We start from the raw sequence: 24,000 nt of genomic DNA on the forward strand, positions 1-24,000 counted from the left end.
ACTCACCAGCGTGGAGGTTGAAGTCCTCCAGGGGCACGGAGCTGGCCGTCTGTCCGATGTGCTGCAGCACCTCCTCGTCCAGCCCGGTGGGGGGGCAGGTCATGGTCCTGGGCTCGCCCTCGGCGGTGAAGAAGTCTGCCCAGGGAGACAGAGTGTTTAGAGCGACCCTAACCCTAACCCTAACCCTAACCCAGGGAGACAGAGTGTTTAGAGCAACTCTAACCCTAACCCTAACCCTAACGCTAACGCTAACCCTAACCCAACAGCGGGCGGGTACAGAGTGTGTTTTATGTGTTTCCTAAAAACTCTGTACTGTAGAGATCTGCCTGTACATACCTGCTAGGGATGTCCGATATTATCGGCCGATATTGGCATAGAAATGTGATATCAGTAAATATCGGTATCGGGTTTCAATTTTTTTTTTTTTTACATTTCTATAATCTTTATTTACCCAGGCAAGCAAGTAAGAACAAATTCTGATTTTATTTATTGTCAAAAGTATGCATAATGTTGTGTTAATTCCACGACAAGATATATGTAATGTTAATTACCTGAAATTGTTCAGTTTTTTGGGGGGGGGGGGGGGGGGGGAACGCTGCATATATCGGTATCGGTTGATATCGGTATCGGAAATTAAGAGTTGGACAATATCGGTATATCGGTATCTATAAAAAAGCCAATATCGAGCATCCCTATACTATATCTATATCTGTACATACCTGCTTATAATCCTTTACATATCTGTAGATACTATATCTATATCTGTACATACCTGCATAATAATCCTTTACGTATCTCTAGAGACTATATCTATATCTGTACATACCTGCATATAATCCTTTTTACATATCTGTAGTAGATACTATATCTATATCTGTACATACCTGCATATAATCCTTTTTACATATCTGTAGATACTATATCTATATCTGTACATATCTCTTACCTACTCTTACTAGTTACACTGCTGGCCAGTATGACTTACTACCATAGTGTCTTTATACCTGTATCACTGTACATATTAATACTACAATTTTTCTTTTATTATTATCTTTTCCCCCCTCCTTTTTCCGTTTTTCTCCCATCCCACTGTTGGTCGTTATGCCAATTCCCAACCCCCTTCCTGGTCGTTGCGCACTCTACCCCCTACCGTCGGTCTGGGAGGGCGGAGACTATCACATGCTTCCCCCGACACATGTGTATAGCCACTAGCCAGCCCACCGCTTCTTTTCACATGGCAGCGCGGACTCTCACTGGGGGAGTGTAACGTGTGGGAGGATCACACTACCTCTCCCAGATCCTTCCCTTGCTGTGCAGGCGCCCCGACCGACCTGTAGGAGTCGCTGTTTACAACGACCAGGACCCACCCTCGCCGGCTTCCCACCCGCTAACACTGCCAATTGTGTTAGTGTGGACGGTCGGCCAAGCCGGAGGCACCACAGCTGGATTCGATCCCACTGTCTCTGTGGTGGTAGACAGACGCTTAGTCCGCTGCGCTACCCGGCCGCACCAATTAATACTACAACTCTGTAGATACATCTGATTAGCACTATTACTCTAGTACTACTAATTTATATATCTTATACCCAGTTTAATCACCTGTACGTTGTTGTATTATTACTGTCGCACTTTACTGTTTGCACTCTGGTTAGACGACCAACTTCTTTTCACTGTACTGTACTTGTGCTGCATCCATGACGACAACACATTTGAATCTAATGTAGTGTAACGTTCAGAGCAGAGGTATGCTCGTGTTTGCGGTCACCTCTCCAGGGGAGTCTAGTGTTTCCTGTTTCCTGTTTCCTGTTTCCTGTTTCCTGTCACCTCTCCAGGGGGAGTCTAGTGTTTCCTGTTTCCTGTTTCCTGTTTGCTGTCACCTCTCCAGGGGGAGTCTAGTGTTTCCTGTTTCCTGTTTCCTGTTTGCCTCACCTCTCCAGGGGGAGTCCAGCCAGTGGCGGATGTGAAGGATCTTCTCGTCCTTGGAGCTGGTGTACGCCTCCTCGCAGATCTTGTCATACTTGGCCACTTCTTCCTGTAAGTTGACATATTATTATTTGCATATTTGGGTATTAATGACACAGTGCAACACACTCGCCACACGTTGTTATAAGATAAGATAAGATCTCAAAGCAGACTACAAAGAGTGACACGTTCAGCCGAACGCACAATTGGAGGGGGGCTCCCCACCCTCCAGAACATTTACTACAAGCGTTGCAAGGGCAAGGCTAAGAGAATCATTAAAGACTCCAGTCACCCGAACAACTGCCTCTTTGAACTGCTGCGGTCAGGCAAGCGATACAGGAGTCTCAAGGCGAGCACAGAAAGACTCAGAAGAAGCTTCTATCCCCAGGCCATCAGGCTGCTAAACGAACAATGAATGAACACTACACAACAACAACCACCAAACGCACATAGCACACACATCCACACGCACACACTCACTTTAAACAAACACACTGTAGCACCCACTCCACACACTTATAGCACACACCCACTTTAAACAAACACACTGTAGCACCCACTCCCCACACTTTATATTTATGGATGAAGGATTGCACTACAACTCGTACACCTTACTGTAAATTGTACCTAAAATTGTACCTCATCCCATTCTGCTTTGCACTAGATAGTACTGTACATTAGTACACTGCATAGTATTGTGTATTGTATATTATATGGTAACTCAGAACATTGTACATATGTCTATACCGAACACTGTGACCTCATTTTCTTCTTCTAAATTCATGCTATATTATGTTATTATGTTATTTGATACTATCTTGTCTAGCACAGTCTCTGGAGCGTAACAGTAAGAAGCATTTTGTATGAAAGTATTCTGTACTTCTGTATGACAACTATTAAAGAACTTGAACTTGAACTTGAACTCCCTTTATTGATCCCCTGGCAGCATGGGGGTGGGGGGGGGGGGGTGTACACATATGGCCAGGGTAATAGTAGAAAGACAATATATATGAATATAGGAATCTGAGAAAAATAAACAGTGCAAACAAAGGTGCAGATGAGGGTCTGTATGCCCTATCGGTTATATTATAATTTACAATAAATATAGGCAATAGGCGGCTGGGTGGCGCAGCGGAGATTGCGCTCGTCACCAATGCAAGAGACTCCGGTCTCGAATCCGAGTGTCGGCGCTGCCTCCAGTTTGGGCCGGCCGTCATACTAACTCAATTGGCAGAGCCAGAGGGTGGAAGTCGATGGGCGGGGATTTGGACGTTGTGGACAGCGACTCCTACAGGTCGGTTGGGGGACGCCTGCACATCAGAGACAGGAAATAGCGGCGGTAGTGTGAGCCTCCCACGCGTTACACCTCGCCACTGAGAGTCCGCACTGGCAGGTGAAAAGATGCGTCAGGCTGCCTCCTCGTGTACCGGAGGGGACACGTGATGCAAGGCTTCTTTCCTCCCTACAACGCTGTCAGACACCTATGTTGTTTTACATCATCTAAATCATCTTTTAGTTTTCATTTTTGTACACAAGCTGGTGGTTAGAGGCCTTCAGATGGCCCACATCTCCAAGAGAAAGGCTAAACAGTTAGCAAGGTATCGCTCTATTTGGAGACAGCGTTGCAGCTGCAGGCGTCTGAACCAGCCTTTAGGAGCTGCAGCTGCAGGCGTCTGAACCAGCCTTTAGGAGCTGCAGCTGCAGGCGTCTGAACCAGCCTTTAGGAGCTGCAGCTGCAGGCGTCTGAACCAGCCTTTAGGAGCTGCAGCTGCAGGCGTCTGAACCAGCCTTTAGGAGCTGCAGCTGCAGGCGTCTGAACCAGCCTTTAGGAGCTGTAGCAGCTGCAGGCGTCTGAACCAGCCTTTAGGAGCTGCAGCTGCAGGCGTCTGAACCAGCCTTTAGGAGCTGTAGCTGCAGGCGTCTGAACCAGCCTTTAGGAGCTGTAGCAGCTGCAGGCGTCTGAACCAGCCTTTAGGAGCTGCAGCTGCAGGCGTCTGAACCAGCCTTTAGGAGCTGGAGCTGCAGGCGTCTGAACCAGCCTTTAGGAGCTGTAGCAGCTGCAGGCGTCTGAACCAGCCTTTAGGAGCTGCAGCTGCAGGCGTCTGAACCAGCCTTTAGGAGCTGTAGCAGCTGCAGGCGTCTGAACCAGCCTTTAGGAGCTGTAGCAGCTGCAGGCGTCTGAACCAGCCTTTAGGAGCTGCAGCTGCAGGCGTCTGAACCAGCGTTTAGGAGCTGCAGCTGCAGGCGTCTGAACCAGCCTTTAGGAGCTGCAGCTGCAGGCGTCTGAACCAGCCTTTATAGGAGCTGCAGCTGCAGGCGTCTGAACCAGCCTTTAGGAGCTGCAGCTGCAGGCGTCTGAACCAGCCTTTAGGAGCTGCAGCAGCTGCAGGCGTCTGAACCAGCCTTTAGGAGCTGCAGCTGCAGGCGTCTGAACCAGCCTTTAGGAGCTGCAGCAGCTGCAGGCGTCTGAACCAGCCTTTAGTAGCTGCAGCTGCAGGCGTCTGAACCAGCCTTTAGGAGCTGCAGCTGCAGGCGTCTGAACCAGCCTTTAGGAGCTGCAGCAGCTGCAGGCGTCTGAACCAGCCTTTAGTAGCTGCAGCTGCAGGCGTCTGAACCAGCCTTTAGGAGCTGCAGCTGCAGGCGTCTGAACCAGCCTTTAGGAGCTGCAGCAGCTGCAGGCGTCTGAACCAGCCTTTAGGAGCTGCAGCTGCAGGCGTCTGAACCAGCCTTTATAGGAGCGCTGCTCGTGTTTTACAGATGAGTCTCCTCTGCCAGGGTGTAAAACACCGGGCCACACAACAACGGAAAACAATGTCCATCAAGCGGCGCGGAGAGGCGGCGGAGGTACAAGCGGCCAAACGGCTCCATAAAGTCGGCTTTAAAGACGAATCCCGACATCAACAAAGACGGCGTTCCGGACGGAGGGGTTGAGGGATGTCGCCGTACGGGACCGGCGTTCACGCACTCACTGCCTCCACCACCTCCGTACAGCGATATATAGCCGTTTCTCCGAGCGTGGCGGCTCTGTGATGATGGAGCGGAGGCAGTAAATTGAGCCTCAACTATACTATACTGCAGCGTTGGCTCAATAGAGACGCCGGGAGCAGAGCGGGGTAATATTCAGGAGTGATTTAAACACACGGCGGAGGTGCAGAGGAGGGAGGGACGAGGTGCAATCAGAGGTGGAAAAGGTACAAACGTAATCCTACGCGAGTAGAAGTACCGCTATGTAAAACGGTATGTGAAAGATTACTTTTACAAAAGGATTTTTTTTGTACAGTACTGTATATCTGTATGTCACGACGTATGTCATAAATGTTATGGATTGAAAATGGGGGACCCTGATGTAAACAAGACGAAAGTCTTTCTCTGGTCTGCATCCCCTTAACTCATTCTGCGCCATGGGTCGGGGCGCCAGAGGGCGATATCACGCCGGCGCTGTAAGTCAATGGGGCGCTTTGTTCACTTGCGAGTGCTTAAAATATATCTTATATTATAGCTATGGGTCTAATACACCCGTCGATTGTCAGTGAGTTGCTTCCAGTCGACATCCACGAAACAGATTGTTTTTTCAACGGTACATTTCCGTTTTATACCGTTTTGAATATGAATATAGTTTGGGTGCTTCTGAGTAATTCCAGGAAAAGACGCGATAATAGCCCTTTAGTGGAATACACTAAACACGTTGTAATTTTTCGCCTGATTATCGAATCTTCCTGAAATCAACGCTAGGTTATCATTATTATCCTTCCTCATGCAAGAATGAAAAGGGCCCTGTTGTAAAGGCCTGCCTCGTCTGAGTATTTAAACCACGCCCGCGCGGCTCAGATCGTCCCCGAAAATAAACTACACCATTTCTAATAGAGTGCAATACCCGCTGGAAGTGCTTCGAGAAGCTAGTAAAGGGCTACATCTGCTCCTCCCTCCCCATCAACATGGACCCCCTGCAATTTGCATACCGCCCCAACAGGTCCACGGAGGACGCCATATCCCATGTGCTGCACACAGCAGCATCACACCTGGACAAGAGGCAGGGGAACTATGTGAGAATGCTATTCATCGACTACAGCTCGGCATTCAATACCATAGTCCCCTCCATACTCATAGCCAAGCTCAGGGACCTGGGCTTGGGCTATGACCTCTGCCAGTGGGTCTTGGACTTCCTGACTGGCAGACCCCAGGTGGTGAGAGCAGGCAACTGCACCTCCTCATCCATCACCCTCAACATAGGGGCCCCCCAGGGCTGTGTTCTGAGTCCCCTCCTCTACTCCCTGTACACACACGACTGTGTGGCTCAGCGGAGTAGCAATACAATCGTCAAATTTGCTGACGACACAGTGGTGGTGGGCCTGATCTCTGCCAACGACGAGAGGGCCTACCTGGAAGAGGTCAAGGTCCTGGTGGGATGGTGCCAGGAAAACAGCCTCTCCCTGAACGTCAGCAAAACAAAGGAGATGATTGTGGACTTCAGGAGGTCGGGGGTCAAGGACTACAGCCCCCTCAGCATCGACGGGGCACCGGTTGAGAGAGTCAACAGCTTTAAGTACCTCGGAGCCTACATATCCGAGGACTTGACATGGACCACACACATTAACAGTGTTGTGAAGAAGGCACGACAACGCCTCTACTTCCTCAGGCGCCTAAGGAAGTTCCAAGTCAGCCAGAAGATCCTTAAGAACTTCTACTCATGTACAATAGAGAGCATCTTGACCGGCAACATCACCTCCTGGTTTGGGAATAGCACTGCACAAGACCAAAGCACACTACAAAGAGTGACACGTTCAGCCGAACGCACAATTGGAGGGGGGCTCCCCACCCTCCAGAACATTTACTACAAGCGTTGCAAGGGCAAGGCTAAGAGAATCATTAAAGACTCCAGTCACCCGAACAACTGCCTCTTTGAACTGCTGCGGTCAGGCAAGCGATACAGGAGTCTCAAGGCGAGCACAGAAAGACTCAGAAGAAGCTTCTATCCCCAGGCCATCAGGCTGCTAAACGAACAATGAATGAACACTACACAACAACAACCACCAAACGCACATAGCACACACATCCACACGCACACACTCACTTTAAACAAACACACTGTAGCACCCACTCCACACACTTATAGCACACACCCACTTTAAACAAACACACTGTAGCACCCACTCCCCACACTTTATATTTATGGATGAAGGATTGCACTACAACTCATACACCTTACTGTAAATTGTACCTAAAATTGTACCTCATCCCATTTCTGCTTTGCACTAGATAGTACTGTACATTAGTACACTGCATAGTATTGTGTATTGTATATTATATGGTAACTCAGAACATTGTACATATGTCTATACCGAACACTGTGACCTCATTTTCTTCTTCTAAATTCATGCTATATTATGTTATTATGTTATTTGATACTATCTTGTCTAGCACAGTCTCTGGAGCGTAACAGTAAGAAGCATTTTGTATGAAAGTATTCTGTACTTCTGTATGACAACTATTAAAGAACTTGAAGGCGTAGGCGGCGGTATTTGCCCTTTTGCGAGCTCAGACCCATTCCCAATGATAACGTCAGGCTGGATGGATGAAAATGAATGGATATAGCTAATAAAAGAAATAACGATTAAAACCAGAGTTTTCTTGTGATTGGCGCTGAACGGTTGGGCGAGTTAACCCGACTTTTCTCGTGGCTGGCGTTGAATGAGTTAACAAGTGTGTGTATTGAGCCGTACTGTATTGTACCCATTCTGCAATCTGTTAATAAAGTTTTCAATCAATCTGAAGAAGAAGAAGGAACCTCGTACTCCTGCAGCGTGACCAGCCCCTCCAGGATCAGCTCACCTCGTACTCCTGCAGCGTGACCAGCCCCTCCCTCCAGGATCAGCTCACCTCGTACTCCTGCAGCCTGACCAGCCCCTCCAGGATCAGCTCACCTCGTACTCCTGTAGCGTGACCAGCCCCTCCCTCCAGGATCAGCTCACCTCGTACTCCTGCAGCGTGACCAGCCCCTCCCTCCAGGATCAGCTCACCTCGTACTCCTGCAGTGTGACCAGCCCCTCCCTCCAGGATCAGCTCACCTCGTACTCCTGCAGTGTGACCAGCCCCTCCCTCCAGGACCAGCTCACCTCGTACTCCTGCAGCGTGACCAGCCCCTCCAGGATCAGCTCACCTCGTACTCCTGCAGCGTGACCAGCCCCTCCAGGATCAGCTCACCTCGTACTCCTGCAGCGTGACCAGCCCCTCCAGGATCAGCTCACCTCGTACTCCTGCAGCGTGACCAGCCCCTCCAGGATCAGCTTGTCCGCGTACTTCTTCAGCACGTGCTCCTGACGGCGGATCTGCTTGTACATCAGCGGCTGCGTGAACATGGGCTCGTCCATCTCGTTGTGGCCAAACCGCCTGTAGCACACCTGTAACACGCAATGACACGCAATGTTAATAAAATGTTCAATCAATCAATCAATCAAGCTCAGGTTAGCTTGCTAGCTAACATTACTAATGTTGTGTAATGTTGCTATCGTACGTTATTTTGATTTCCAAAAAAGAGGACATGCTGGCCCCAGCCTCGAGACACATATAATGATACTCAAAGTTGACTCAAATATGCCTTATTATTGTTATACTATATTTAAACTTCTAAATAATACCTCTTCTATAGAAAATCCAGCTTAAACAAATTATCTCTCTATCTTTTCAATGTAAATAGTAAAACAGTAACCTCACAAAGATACTAATCTAATTATTTTAAAAGTGCACTATGCAGTTTTGGATTTGTACATTTGCATAACTTGCCATTAGTGAACATGACATATGTATTACCTATATATTTATTACATAAATCAAACCAAAAAGGTCACGGCACTTTGCGATCGTCTAGCGAGCGGCTCGGGGCTGCATTTCTCGCCGAACATATAATATAGCGTTCGAAAGATCTATTTGTTATCGTTCGAACGCCACCTCACTCGACCAATTCGGTGCCTCGGTTCTCGAGTTACATGACAATATGTCAGGCGAGCGTCTTTTTACGCACTGCAGGTCTCTTTGAAACCCGGACATTTTCATGAATTTATAAAACAACCCGGACAAGGCGCGAAAAGAGGACATGTCCGGCCAAAAGAGGGACGTTTGGTCACCCGACATTAGCTTGCTAGCTAACGGGTCGACCGCAATGCACATTCAGTGTTATTGGTTACTGTAAACGCCCAATCAATATCCATGACAACAAGTCCCTCCCTAGCTTCCTGTTTTTACAGGAAACACATAAACACGTGGAATCAAATAGCATATCCGCTAGCTAGTTTCGAGGGGGGACTTTAAATCGAGGGGCTAGCCGACGACCGGGGGTCGGTCGGTCGCTCACCAGGTCGATGACGACGTCCTTGTGGAAGGTGCTCCTCCACTCCGCGGCCACGCGGCACACGTACATGACGGCCTCGGGGTCGTCGGCGTTGACGTGGAAGATGGGCGCGTTGACGACCCGCGCCACGTCCGTGGGGTAGGGGGAGGAGCGCGCCACGCGAGGGTCGCTGGTGAAGCCGATCTGAGAGACAAGAACAATAAGGTAAGGTATTCCTTTACTGATCCCCTTGGGGAAATTGGGGCTTCATAGTAGCATGGGGGAGGGGGGAGGGGAGGGGAGGGGGGAGGGGGGGGGGGGAGGGTAATAGTAGAAACTAGAAAGACATATAGGCAATAGAATTAGATCTGAATGTAAAAATATGAGAAAGTAAACAGTGTAAACAAAGGTGCAGATGAGAGTCTGCATGTCCTATCGGTTATATTATTATACGCTACTTACAATAAATATAGGCGAATAAATAATTAGAATCTGAATATATACTATGAGTACGAGTAAAAGTAAACTGTTCTTTTTGCATTTTTGTAAGAAGCACTTTGTGCTGGTTGGTGTTGCTTTATATTTTTGTAATTTTTATTATTATTATTATATATTTTTTCTCATTCGTATTTCAATGTCAATCTTTTAATTTAATTGTCTTTTTGTCGTTTGTAAAAGGGAAAAACCAATAAAAATATCTTAAAAAAAAAGAATTAGTAAAAGTAAACAATATACACAAGGTGCCCTAAATGGTCATACTGTACGTTGTAGTCCGTGCTGGTTTTGGTGGCTAAGAGTCAGATATCCCTGGTAGCTCTGCAGCTGTTAGCCCACGTCAATAATATCCCAACTACGACAGACAACTCAATAATATCCCAACTACGACAGACAACTCAATAATATCCCAACTACGACAAACAACTCAATAATATCCCAACTACGACAGACAACTCAATAATATCCCAACTACGACAAACAACTCAATAATATCCCAACTACGACAAACAACTCAATAATATCCCAACTACGACAAACAACTCAATAATATCCCAACTACGACAAACAACTCAATAATATCCCAACTACGACAAACAACTCAATAATATCCTAACTACGACAAACAACTCAATAATATCCCAACTACGACAAACAACTCAATAATATCCCAACTACGACAAACAACTCAATAATATCCCAACTACGACAAACAACTCAATAATATCCCACCTACGACAAACAACTCACACAAGTGATGTTCGCCCTGACGGCGGCCAGTGTTACGCTTAAACATGTTGTTTCAACAGATTAACTAGAAATAAAGGCTTTTTTTTAGCTGCCTTAGTGTTCTTTCCTTAGTTCGATAACGTACACAGGTATTGATATACCGGTAAGTAAACATAATAATCAGTGCATTATGGTAGGAGTCCGATTAGATCACAAATAGATATCCCTTACCTACTCTTCCTAGTTACGCTGCTGGCCAGTATGACTTACTTACTACCACAGTGTCTTTATACCTGTATCACTCTACATATTAATATTACAACTCTGTACATACATCTGATTAGCACTATTACTCAGTAGTACTCATTTATATATTTTATACCCAGTTTAATCACCTGTACGTTTTATATTACTGTTGCACTTTACTGTTACATTTTCACTCTGGTTGGATGCCACACTTCTTTTTGTCTTACTGTACTTGTGCTTATTGTGCTGTATGATGACAATACATTTGAATCTGAAATGTATCTGTATGATGACAATACATTTGAATCTGAAATGTATCTGTATGATGACAATACATTTGAATCTGAAATGTATCTGTATGATGACAATACATTTGAATCTGTACGATGACAATACATTTGAATCTAACCTAATCTGATTTCGTCGCCGCTCATACCTGATTGTTGACCACAACATGGATCGTACCATGTGTGGTGTAGGAGGGGAGTTCACTCAGGTGGAAGGTCTCGTAGACTACCCCTTGTCCAGCGAAGGCTGCATCCCCGTGCAGCAAGATGGACATGACCTGGTGAACCACGTAATGGAGGCGAATGACACAGTCCAACAATGTGCAAAACTACATTCAATGTGTAAAACTACATTCAATGTGAAAAACTGCAAAAATACATTCAATGTGCAAAACGACATTCAATGTGCAAAAATGCAAAACTACATTCAATGTGCAAAACGACGTTCAATGTGTAAAACTACATTCAATGTGAAAAACTACATTCAATGTGTAAAACTACATTCAATGTGCAAAACTACATTCAATGTGCAAAACTACATTCAATGTGCAAAACTACATTCAATGTGCAAAACTATATTCAATGTGTAAAACGTCGCACCTTGGGCATGGAATGGGCTACAGGACCATATCCACTTAGATACCCTGGTCTCTCTCTGTGAATTTAAATCTGTATTACATAACTTCCTACAAGAAGAATGTCGCTGCTTTCTGTAGTCGGGTCCCAACTGTCATACACTTTTACTATCATGTAGACCAGGGGTCGCCAATTAGATTTGCCCACGGGCCAGATTTTCCCCAAGCCGTTGCTTCGCGGGCCAGGATCAAAAACAATGGCTAATTTAATATACTGATATTGAAAAAAGACAAACGTTTTTCTCTGGTCTGCATCCCCCCAACAACCGTGTGCACTGCGCCGCACTGCACTGCACCCACTCTGCAATCCGCCAAACAAAGTTCTCACTCATCCATTCATTCATGAACAGCTCTCAGCTGTTGCAGATCAGCTTAACAATTGTGTGTATTGCGCCGTACTGTATTGTACCCATTCTGCAATCTGTTAAATAAAGTTTTCATTCATTCATTCATGAACAGCAGATCAGCTGTTGCAGATCACCGCGGCGGGTGATGAACAGATCAGAAGACAGAATGCATGAAAACACGACTCACCATACCTTGTTTGTTGTTCAGTCCTCCAAAATCCCTGCTAATGTTTGAAACATGTCACATATCCACTCGCCGCCCTCCAATTCCAGATTGGCGTTGAATGCAGCTACTTTATCTGCCAACTTGAACACAGTTGTAATAACAACCATTTCCTCGTTGTTGTTGTCGCCACATATTATGCAGAGAGGACGTCGGCTCGGCACGCAAGAATCACCGACCTGTTGCAATAAACCCGTATTTTAAGTATGGCTCCTGTTTATTAAAAGAAGCGTTATATTTCCCTGTTGCATTTCCCTATCCAAAGATGTTTGTTTTGTTTTTTAACACATTTTGTTACTCGCTCCATCTCGAACGCGGAAGTGAAAGTTCGTTAGGGACTATTCCATTGGTTCTCCCAGTCCACGTGACCATTTCTAGCATTTCAATTGGCTATAGTGCTATTGATGACTACCGGTAGATAGATACAGCTTCACAATAAAAGACACCCTGGCGTCCCGAGTGAATATTTCCTGCGCGTAAAATAAATATCATATTCTCAAAATAATCTGACGGGCCAGAAATTATTGCTGGCGGGCCAATGTCGGCCCGCGGGCCGCCTATTGCCGATCCCTGATGTAGACTATTCTGTTTTATGTTTTTGTGTTTACATGTGATGTATTGTATATTGTATACATGCACTTTTATTATGTTCTTGTGTGATATGTACCGCACATTTTATTGCCGTCTGATATATTGCTAAATGTTATTGCTGTCGTCTTGGCCAGGTCTCCCTTGCAAAAGAGATCTTGTATCTCAATGGGACTTCCTGGTTAAATAAAGGTTACATTTTCTTTTTTTAAAGATTTCAAATAAACACTGTTACCTTCTTGCCCTGGGTGTCTCATATAGACCCATAGCTATAATATAAGATATATTTTAAGCACTCGCAAGTGAACAAAGCGCCCCATTGACTTACAGCGCTGGTGTAATAGCGCATTTTTCTTAATGCATTGCAGAAAGATCGGATCGGGAAAAATCGGTATCGGCAGATACTCAAAATCACATGATCGGGATCTCGGATCGGGAGCAAAAGAATGCGATCGGAAGCATCCCTAGTGAGAACTGGTACCTTCTTGCCCTGGGTGTCCTGCACCACGTACCCTCTAACCCTGACCCTGCACCACGTACCTTCTTGCCCTGGGTGTCTCCCCGGTAGAACTGCTCCGCCTTGGCCTTGCCCTGCACCACGGGGTCCACGGCCTCCAGGTGGGAGGGGTTGGCCATGAGGGACAGCGTGATGTTCTTGTCCGTCTCTCGGTTGATCCTCTCGTGGTACATCCCCAGGTGGTACTTCACGTCCCCGGAACCCTGACAACAACAACAACAACAACACACAGATTACAGACAGTTTCAATCAATCAATCAATCAATCAAATTTATTTATATAGCACATTTAGACATGACACTTGTCAACCAAAGTGCTTCACATAGCTAAGAACAAAGAAAAGTATAGAATAAACAGAAAAACAGAACAACACGTCAACAAGCAAGGCGAGAGTCAAAGTGAGTCAGGGAAGCCTGTTATTTTTCTACAACGGAGTTCGGCGATTTGCAAATCTGATTGGCCAGTGTCATTTCTGGTCATGTGACATGTACGCCCAATCGTGGGACCGCAAGTTTCTACACTGGTTAGGCTTAGGCGCTCGTTCGAAGTCGGTTAAGGTTAGAGTTTGTCTTAGAGCGTGGCGATAGAACGCCTGCCCTGATTCCGACGGTTAAGCTTAGGCACTCTTTCGAAGTTGGTTAAGGTTAGGGTTAGGGTTAGGGTTAGGGTTAGGGTTAGGGTTAGGCGATAGAACGCCAGGTGCTTTGCAGGCTGTTCGACGCGGAAATGGGCAAAGACACAGCTCGTCACGCTATTGGGCACACATGTCACATGACCAGAAACGTCAGTGGCCAATCAGATTCGCAAATCGCCGAACTCCGTTGTAGAAAAATAGGACGCGTCAGGGAAGCCTGGCCAGGCGGTATAGGTGGGTTTAGAGTTTAGATTTAAAAGACTCGATGGAGGGGGCAGATTTGATGGACATGGGGGGATGCTGTTCCAGAGGTCAGGGGCTGCGACAGCAAAAGCACGCCCCCCACCCCCCCCCCCCCCCCTAGACTTGAGATTGGACCTACGGGTGGTTAGGAGACCCTTGTCAGACGATCTGAGGGCCCTGGCGTTGGTACTATAGGGGGTGAGGAGGTCTGCTAGGTAAGCAGGGGCCTTACCATTAAGGGCTTTGTAGACCAATAGGAGGACCTTGAAGTCTATTCTATAGCGCACCGGGAGCTAGTTTGGTACTAGAACCATGGATTAGCTCTTTCTGGAGTCTGATTGCGGGCTGTTTGGGAGGTCGGGTGTGTGGATGACAGCAGAGAATAACCATGTGTTCAAAAGTTCCATTCCTGAATCCAGATGAAAGAAATAATCCAGAGTGCTTTATGTGACAGCAGGGTATCTGCAGGTTTCAACAAGTTAAAAATACCTTTTTAATAGGGCTGTACTGAATAGTTAGAAGCTTTGAAGCTTATTTATAATGTTGACATTCGAATTCTAAATCAACATTAGATTTTTGTATTTTTGATTAAAAATAAATATAATTTAAAATTAAATTATATATATATATTTTTTTGCATTTATTGCTTTTCATGGTCAGACATGACTGACAGATGATGAGAGGTTGAACGGGAGAAGAGGCGGGGAAGACATGCAACAAATGTCACCGGGAACGGGGGGCGAACCCGAGACGGCTGCGTAGGTGTGCGAGGCACTATGCAGTGCGCCACGAGGGCGCCCCTTTAAAATATTTTTTTTATATATTTGTATGTGTCTATTCATTCTATTTAAACCAATGGGGGGTTTTCTTCACAGTTGCAGATAAATATTAGGCTACACTAATATTATAGTATTATACTATTATAGTATATGACTCATCATAAAAATGTAAATAAAACATTTATCATAAATGATGTAGCCTATCTGCATCGGCGCTCCATCAAGACGTCACCATCACTTTCGTACCAACCGTGCCCTTATTGGATTATTTATGTTGACGAAACTGACGAGTTATATTCATTAACACATTCCCTGCCACGGTTCTGTATCGTTAGTGGCTTAGCTTGGCATCGCTACTGCACTATCTCGCGTACGTGCACGCGTACTGAATAAACCACAAATGTACCTCTAATACCAGTATTAGTCTGACCACACCCCTCATCAGCTTACCTTCATAAGCAGGTGTGTGGTCACCTGCTCTCCTCCTTCTCGCTTTCACCACAAGGAAGAGGTGCCTCGGTAGATCCCCACACTTGACACCATGATGGAAGAAATTGGATTAGGAACAGCTTGGGAAACAAGGATACGTTGACATCATATCTTTATTTTCTCTCTCACTATTTTCGAGAAAATACGGCGATATTGTCTTCGTACTGGAGTGTCTAGAAGATGATGATCATTCTACAAACCCTCCACCGGTTTTCGTATTGGGAGCACGCCGCTGCATGCTTCTCAACTGCAGTTCCTTGCTGTGTTTGTTGGGGTGAAACCTGTCAGGCCACAGCTGAACTGTCGGACATGCCGCTGTTGTGAGGAGCGGTGCGTTCCAGGTTGGGTGAGTAGTGTTTGCTGGCGGGCTCCACTTGTCTGTTAGTGCTATGGGGGCTACTTGACAAAGTTTATGGAAACCGGCCCCAGGCTAGGGTCCTTTGTTTAGCCGTCTAGGTGACAGAAGGCCTTGGTCTGGCGACCATTATAGTTTTAACTAGTGGGCCGCGACCATTGACACTGGTGATCCCTGTGTGTTCTGGACGAGTGGATTCTCTCTGTCACCGTGTTAAGACCCCATCTTTCATATCCAAATGAGAGTATTCCTTCACGAGGGGATATGTGCATGTAATGTGCGATAGCGGCAGATTCATGTTCAAAGTCAGCTATACAGGCCAGTTGGTACTGTGCTGATTCCGCCGGACGTGGTAATGTCTCCGTTGTGAAGCGGTGTTGACGTCTTGTTTTCTCTTTTCTCTTACAAAGTGAGGAGGGTTCAGAACGGCGGCCTGTCTGGGTGAGTGTTATGTCATTGTTTACATGTTCATAGCTTACGGTTAGCCGGTCGGTGGCCTGGCGCGGGGTAGCTTGGCTTCTCGCGCGCCGCCGGGAGCTCGCTCCTGATCGCGTGCGTCGTAGATCGGCGTCTCGCGAGCGGAAGCAATAGCACCCGAACGGTTGGAGCAGCCGTTAGCTTGATGCTATTCTGTTGAACGTGCTTTGATTTTAACATGTTTTACACTCTTGACCACGACGTCATCCTTGACAGGGGATGTTCGTCGACCCTGCCTGAGCCTAGACGGGGATTGCGTCAACAAAGAGGACTGTAGCGACTGGTGGAGCGGCGACGCTGCCCGGATCGAACAACACGGGACGGCTGTGTTCTACGGTGGCTTGTGACTGCACTTCGCTGATCTGCGTTCCGGGCAGGTACGGGGTTGGCCAGACCTCATAACACGTCTTCTGGTTTTACCTTGCTAAATGTATTGTGAATAGCGGTGTTTTTTCCCAAAACGTGTGTTGTTGCAATGCATTTGAGATACGTTGCGGGTTGTGTGTGAGCTGTTTTTGTCACTGGCAGTAGCTTCTCCGTGCAGATCGTGATGTATTGATCTGGTTGTTGTGTGAGAAACATCATGGTGTTTATGTGTACCGTGTACTCACTACTAAGGCAACTAACCTATGAAGCTATGCTTGGTGACGAGTGAGTAAAAGAATGTTTTTTCTCAGACTGTAATGACAATGAACAGTGAGTTCACACATTAACAGGTTTTCCTGTTTTAACTGGCCGTATTGAGGGTAAAATAGGAGGATTGTGTTTCCCCCCCCGGTTCCCTGGGGACTTTATCACCTCCTATCAGACATGTTGTGCATTAATTGTGTCTTTTGTGTGGTAGGGATACGATGTAACTCTCAGCTTGATTGCTGAGGTTGTGCTAAATCTGCTGGAGAAACTTATTTCCTAAAGGGAAATTGGTTTGGTTGCTGTCATGTGTGCTTAGCAAGGCCTGTGGTCGATACTAATCAAGAATGATGTATTCTCTCATTGTGAAAAAAACGGCGTTCCTCTGTTGAGTGTTTTTGCCATTTTTTGTAGGTGATGATGGGTTGTGTGTGTCATGTGACCTACAACTGGGTTGTACTGGCCACAGAAGCACATGTGTATGTTGGACCGGGGTTCTTAGAGCCCTCTCTATTCTGTGTTTTTCCTTAGTAAAAATCAGATAGCAGGTTAGCTCGTGCGCTGTGTGGAGCTGTGAAACGCTTCATAGAGCTGACTATGACTGTGTCATATTCTCTTTTTGTCGTTACGTCGTATCATGGGTGTGGGGTCGTAAAGGGGTGAACTGGTAACCTTTCCTCTCCCCGTTGTTCTGTCGGTCAGGGGTACACCCCCTGTCCTTCAAGGTTCCCGTCACGTGGCGGTTCGGCACGTTACGGGGGGGGGGGGGGGGGGGGGGGGAGGGAGTTCCTGGTCCCACGGCCTGGTATATTGGGCGTGTGCACCGCAGGAATTCCCCCGCCATAGAGTACGTCACCGTGCGCGTCTCTGTTGGTAGGACTTCCGTGTGCTGTTCAGGTCCATGTGATGGATCTGTTTTCAGGGGGGGTGGTCAGGGCTCCTCCTCACCAAGCGCCTACTCAGGCCTTCTGTGAGTTCGGACTCCTTCTTCCATGTGAGGAAGCCTCCATCAGAGTACAGAGCCTTCCTCCTCAGATTGTCAAAGTGAGTGGACCCTCTAGAAGGGTCCTTTTCTATTGTATGTATATTCGATTCAATTCGTTTATTGAGTGTGTATGGGTTCGGTGCCTCTTCCCCGGAGGCCCTAAAACCAGTTTTTTACATGGCTCAAGGTGCAATATATTCTTTTCAATCTGTACAGCTCGCGTGGGAAGTCTCTCTGGGGATCCCCGTCTCTTTCCTATGGGAGGGTGGTGGGATGTAAAAATGTGAACATTTTTTACCCCGGCTGTGTAGACTGGGATACATACTGTTGATGCTTCCTTCTTTCTATTCCAGAAGTGTTGGAGTTAGGGAGTGTCACACCCCTCTTGTCGTTCCCCTGGGCGCCTTGGGGATTCAATGACAGGTCTAAATAGCCTGTTCATTGATGGGGGTGTGTCCCGACGCACGTATAGTGCTAGCTCGCTGTAAACAGGCGATTGACTGGCACGCCTTAGTTGCTTGTGGTTGAAACAGCGTTTTTATAAAGCAACTGAGATGGGGGTTTTTCCTCTTCCGGCGACCACATCCCATGACCTGGGTGGGTTGTCGACGGATTCTCGTTCATGTCTGGGGGATGATGACGGGATGGATCTGAACATATGTAGTGGGGTCTCACGCCCTTGGGGTGGGCCACCAGGCGCGGTTCGTCCCGACGTCTGGGTGGCGCCTTCTTTTCATGTTAAGATCAACACGCATATCTGCCCTTCTCCTGGAGTAGGCATGTCGGCGTGGTTAGGGCACGGGACTGGTTCTGGTCACGCTGGTCCAGATCAGTTGAACCCGTTGTCCGCCGGGGATGCAGATCTGCTGTTCTGGTACCCTGAGGGACTTGGGCTTTTTTCAGGGGGAAAAATGCCAGGTCGGTCTGGGTGTCACAGGGTTAAGCGCTATGGAGACCCTGGTTGGGTATGTTTTTACTCAGCACTGTCGTCATGGCTTACAGCCATGCCATTCTGTACGCGCTCGATCTCGTCGGATCTCGGCCGCTACACAGGTTGGTCCTGGTTAGTACTTGGTTGGGAGACCGCCGGGGAATACCAGGTACGGTGTGCTTAGGGGCTGGTTCTCCATTATTTTTCGCTCCTCTCTCACGCATGGCGAAGAGGGGCCTGTGGGGGTGGTTTTTTGACCTCCTCTGGTGACCCTGTGCTTCCCATACCGCCAGGCCCGGTCCGAAGTGATGTTTGCGACCCGTAGGCCTGGGTTAACCCTTTTTGGAAACTGAAACACTTGTACTGCGGTATAGCCGGTGTATACCCGCAGGTGTGTTTTGGAGTTTTTTCTTGAGGGGTTATAGGAACAACCACCGCATTGGGTAACACCGAGGTGGTTGATTCCCTGGTGTGTTGGAGCAGTGTCAACTCCCGGGTTCACCGTTTGAGGGTGCCCCTGCACGTTCATGACGTCTGCCAATCGTGTCAGCCTTCTCTGCCTCGACCCCCCTGGGTGGGGGTTGTTAAATGGAGGCTTGGTCATGCAACACCGCCAGCTTACGCTCCTTCCGCCGGGGCGGCTGTGTTCAGCTGTCCCCTCTGGCGCCTGTCTCGTCCGCAGTCTCCAGGCTAGGGTTAACAGCCTGTTGCCTGGTTTTTCCCCGGTGCGCTGCCTGCTTCCGTTGGTTAACCTTTTTTGTGTGCTTACGGCCATGCTGACTGCCTATTCTGCAGGGTCAGTGTGCCAGGCGGTGTACTATTGGGGGGACGGGGCCCCGCTCGGCTTACGGCCATACCGACCTGAACACGCCCGGTCTCGTCCGATCTCGGAGGCTGGGCAGGTTCTGGCCTGGTTGGTTCCGCCTGGGAATACCAGGTGCAGTAACTGAGGGGCCTTTGTCCGAATACGCTGGCGATGTGGGGGGCGGGGCACTACGTGCCCACCTGGTGGGGTCTTGATGCTGGCATCATGGACTTCTCCGGGCCCCCATTCCAGGGAGTCCAGTCCTTTTGGTGGGTCTGGGTCTTCCTTCGTGCTCCGCTGCTACGGCCTTGCCACGGGGTTGGGTTTGCCCTTGACCCCGTGATTCTGGGGGCAGTAACGAGGTTGTTCCTCCGTTCGTTCCCGGGTGGCATGCGGGTTGTGCGTGTGTGTAGTCGTGGGGTCAAGCCACGGTCTGCTCACCCTGTGCGTTGAGTTGCTTGAGTGCCTCTTCGCACGGTCGGGTCCGTCGCCCTCCCGTGACGTCCCTAATAGGGGGGCTACCCTCCATTAGGGGGGGTCGGGGGGGCTCGGCCCTCCCTGTTCTGATGGTTTTGGGGGGCTGTCAGCGGGGTGTATTTGTCAGCCAAGTGGCTCCGCTTGGCCTCCCTTGTGCAGTAGCGATGCCAAGCTAAGCCACTAACGATACAGAACGTTAGGTTATGACTATAACCAAGTTCTGTTAGTTAGGGGCGATGCTTGGCATCGGACGCCGCTGCAGCCCTTGTCCTCACCTTGTGGTGAAAGCTTGGGAAGGAGGAGAGCAGGTGACCACACACCTGCTTATGAAGGTAAGCTGATGAGGGGTGTGGTCAGACTAATACTGGTATTAGAGGTACATTTGTGGTTTATTCAGTACGCGTGCACGTACGCGAGATAGTGCAGTAGCGATGCCAAGCATCGCCCCTAACTAACAGAACTTGGTTATAGTCATAACCTAACGTTCTATCCATCAATATAGCCAGTCTGCCACTGTAAGTCTATGGAGATGTTCACCTTCTTTGCAGGGCTATAACTTTTTAAATTGTATTGCTAAATTGACATTACTATGGCCCATTCAACATCGATTATCTATCGTTCAGGATGTAGGAACGTTATACTTTTTCATTCATAGATTCATACAAAAATACCTTCTAGAATATAAGTATGTTTTTATCGTTTTCTGCAGTAATTCATAGAACGTGAGTTATAGGCATAAACGCATATATACATTATCAATTGCCGTTTATTCCCGATACACGCTATATTAAAAAATTCAACTGTATATGATCCTATACGTTATGCATCATCATGCACGGATGAAAGGGGGGGGGGGTCGTTTATAATTCCGTGATCGTCAGTAAATGCTTTATGTAGTATGGGTGATATATTGATCAGATCGGTTTGCAGTGAAATGAATAAACAATTGGGATGAAAATAACGTTAGTGTCCTCTTACCGTGCGTCAATGAGACTGGCGGTGAAAGATCCCAGGTATAGGACGTCGATCGCCTAGGTCCATTTCCGGTTTGTATGTCGCAATAAACGCCGAAATCATATCGATTATTACGTTTATAAAGCGATCCATTATGTACATAGTGTCTGTCGGGAGCCTTGCGACAATATCTGACGGCCAGTTGAATTTAATCGACGCACAGCAGCCATATCCTGTTTACCAGTGTAACTCGCCCACCCATCCACCAGGCGGCGGTATTGACCCGTCGTTGTATTGAGCCGTAGGGACCAGCTGCAGCTCCGGAGGTGTATATATGAATTCTGAATGCCATGGCGAAAAGATTAAATATTGATCTCAATATCGCTGTACAGCGTGGTCTGGCGGTCAAAGCATGGCGGGCAATAACGTTTTAAAGCGTTTCCGGCGGTGGATGTGTTAAAGAAAGTTGATTTAATAAAAATAAAAGACTAATTTAATCAGATTAATCACTTTATTCAAATTGAGGATTTAGTTTGAGGATACATTTTTTTTTAAATATAAATATTTAATTTAATTTAAATATGAATTTTTTTGTGTGGATTATGTCATAAAATATGACGACAGACATTCGAAGCTTCGTTCGAATACTTCATACTTCAAATAGAAGCTTCGAATGTTAAAAAATTGCATTCGGTACAGCCCTACTTTTTAATACCACTTAGAGCCAAATGTAAAACCAATTTCACGACCATGCTAGCAGAGATAAAACACACAGCGACACTGAACTGGCGGCTGCACTGGCTGCACTGGCTGCACTGGCTGCACGCGCCAATTTAAATTATCACGCTTTCCACACAAGCTCTCGCCAGACGCACCGAGCTCCGGGTAGCACCGGAAAAAGCTACGACTTGAACACAAAAACATGTAATACCTGTGCAAATGAAATGTAAGACTTTTTAAGTACCTTTTAACACTTTGGCTGCCTAAGGTTAAATTCATGATATACCATAGATTGCCAGCGCTATTTGTCTATGGAGAAAGTCCCCTTCTTTGCAGGGCTATAACTTTTTAAATTCTATTGCTACATTGCCATTATTAGGGCCCATTCAAAGTCCTATATGTATTGTTCATTGTGTAGCAACGTTAAACTTTTTCATTCACATATTCATAGTAAAGTATGGTCTAATGTATAAGTATGTTTTCATCTCTTTCTGCAGCTTTCTCCAGAACGTGATATATAGCCCCAAATGCATTATATTGATGATGAAATACAGTTTGATGGCAATCAGCGCGATATAAAAAATTCCAACTAGACGTACTTCTAGAAGTTACTACACGTCATCTGATATTGACCGGATGGGCGAGGGGGTGTTTATAATTCCGTGGGCAGCGTTATACCAATCATCTAATGTGGGTCAAATGTTGATAATAGCAGTTAGTATCGAAGACGGTAACGTTACACGCTGAAACTCACCCCAGTCTCCGCGCGCCGTTGGGCGATCATCGTCGAGTCGAAATTTTATCATTATGGGATATATTTTTACCCGGTCCATCTCCAGCTTGTATAATGGTATATACGTCCAAATCATGTTGTTTATCGAGTTATTGCCAATCGATCACCGTGTAGCGTGACGAGCCAGAGTCCCATGAACTATAGCGAGCGCCCGGAAGTACTACGGTCGTCATGACAACCTCTATTCAACATCCTGTTTGGCGATTGCGCCGATCGGCCACCAGATGGCGCTCCTGAACCGCCAGAGAGCTCAGTGGGTCCTGCTGGTGGATCTCAGGCCAGCGGAGGGGACATATGAATCCGATCGCAGATTTTTGAAATATTGATATAAGGACGACGTAACGCGTCCTCCGGCAACTTTAGCATGGCCAGCAAAGACGTCTAAAGACGGGTCCCGGCACTCAAAGTGTTAAGGCTTTAAATTGAGCATTATGAAGACTTGTTAACACCCCTAGTGGACAGGTTAAGGTATTTCCAGACTCGTACCTCATCGGTTGCCTCTAACTTGGGGTCAAACTGGCAGAAGATCTGATCCAGCTCCTTGCGGATGACGTTGGCCAAGACGTTCAGTCGCCCCCTGGTGGAGAGAGTTCACAATCAGTGCTGCACCACCACCACAGAGGTCAGAGGTCAAAAGGGCATCCATACCGTCACACAGTGGTGGAAGAAGTACACAATTCCTTTAAGTAAAAGTAGAAATACCCGGATAAAATAGTACTCTGGTAAAAGTCCTCCATTCAAAATCCTCCATTCAAAATACTTCTTAAGTAAAAGTAGAGACAGGCTTAAGTAAATTTGAGACAGGCTTCAAATTTGAAAGTACATAATCTTCTTGCCATGTTTTCTATGCAAAATGATTTTCTTCAAAGTAACTAGTAGCTGATTCTAGTTCAGATAAATGTAGTGGAATAAAAAGTACAATATGTCGTTTGAAATGTAGTGGAATAAAAAGTACAATATGTCGTTTGAAATGTAGTGGACTAAAAAGTACCAAGTTCCCTAAAATGTAAATACTCGCGTAAAGTACAAGTACCTCAAAATTATACTTAACCCTTTCACTACCACACCACTAAAGGGTTAACCCTTTCACTGTGACAATACAAAAGGTTAACTCTTTCACTGCCACACGACAAAGGGTTAACACTTTCACTACCACACTACAGAAGGTTAATGCTTTCACTGCCACACTACTAAAGGGTTAACCCTTTCACTACCACACTACAGAAGGTTAACGCTTTCACTGCCACACTACTAAAGGGTTAACCCTTTCACTACCACACTACAGAAGGTTAATGCTTTCACTACCACACTACTAAAGGGTTAACCCTTTCACTACCACACTACAGAAGGTTAACCCTTTCACTACCACACTACT

At 46.9% G+C, this 24,000-nt stretch overlaps 1 pseudogene across 1 annotated transcript in view; it reads right to left on the reverse strand.

The window, feature by feature from the left end:
- Positions 1-6: 6 nt before the first annotated feature.
- Positions 7-24,000, reverse strand: part of LOC311248236 (2-oxoglutarate dehydrogenase-like, mitochondrial) — a 35,888-nt pseudogene continuing 11,894 nt past the window's right edge. The window contains exons 3-9 of the transcript in view: positions 23,112-23,202; positions 13,377-13,556; positions 11,193-11,321; positions 9,311-9,490; positions 8,208-8,360; positions 1,930-2,032; positions 7-135 (exon numbers count right to left, since the gene is read on the reverse strand). The product of the transcript in view is annotated as a 2-oxoglutarate dehydrogenase-like, mitochondrial (transcript). The remainder of the gene's footprint in view (positions 136-1,929; positions 2,033-8,207; positions 8,361-9,310; positions 9,491-11,192; positions 11,322-13,376; positions 13,557-23,111; positions 23,203-24,000) is intronic.

Source organism: Notolepis coatsorum (genome assembly GCF_963971535.1).
Source record: "Notolepis coatsorum genome assembly, contig: SCAFFOLD_1811, whole genome shotgun sequence".
In the NCBI taxonomy this organism is placed as follows: Eukaryota; Metazoa; Chordata; class Actinopteri; order Aulopiformes; family Paralepididae; genus Notolepis; species Notolepis coatsorum.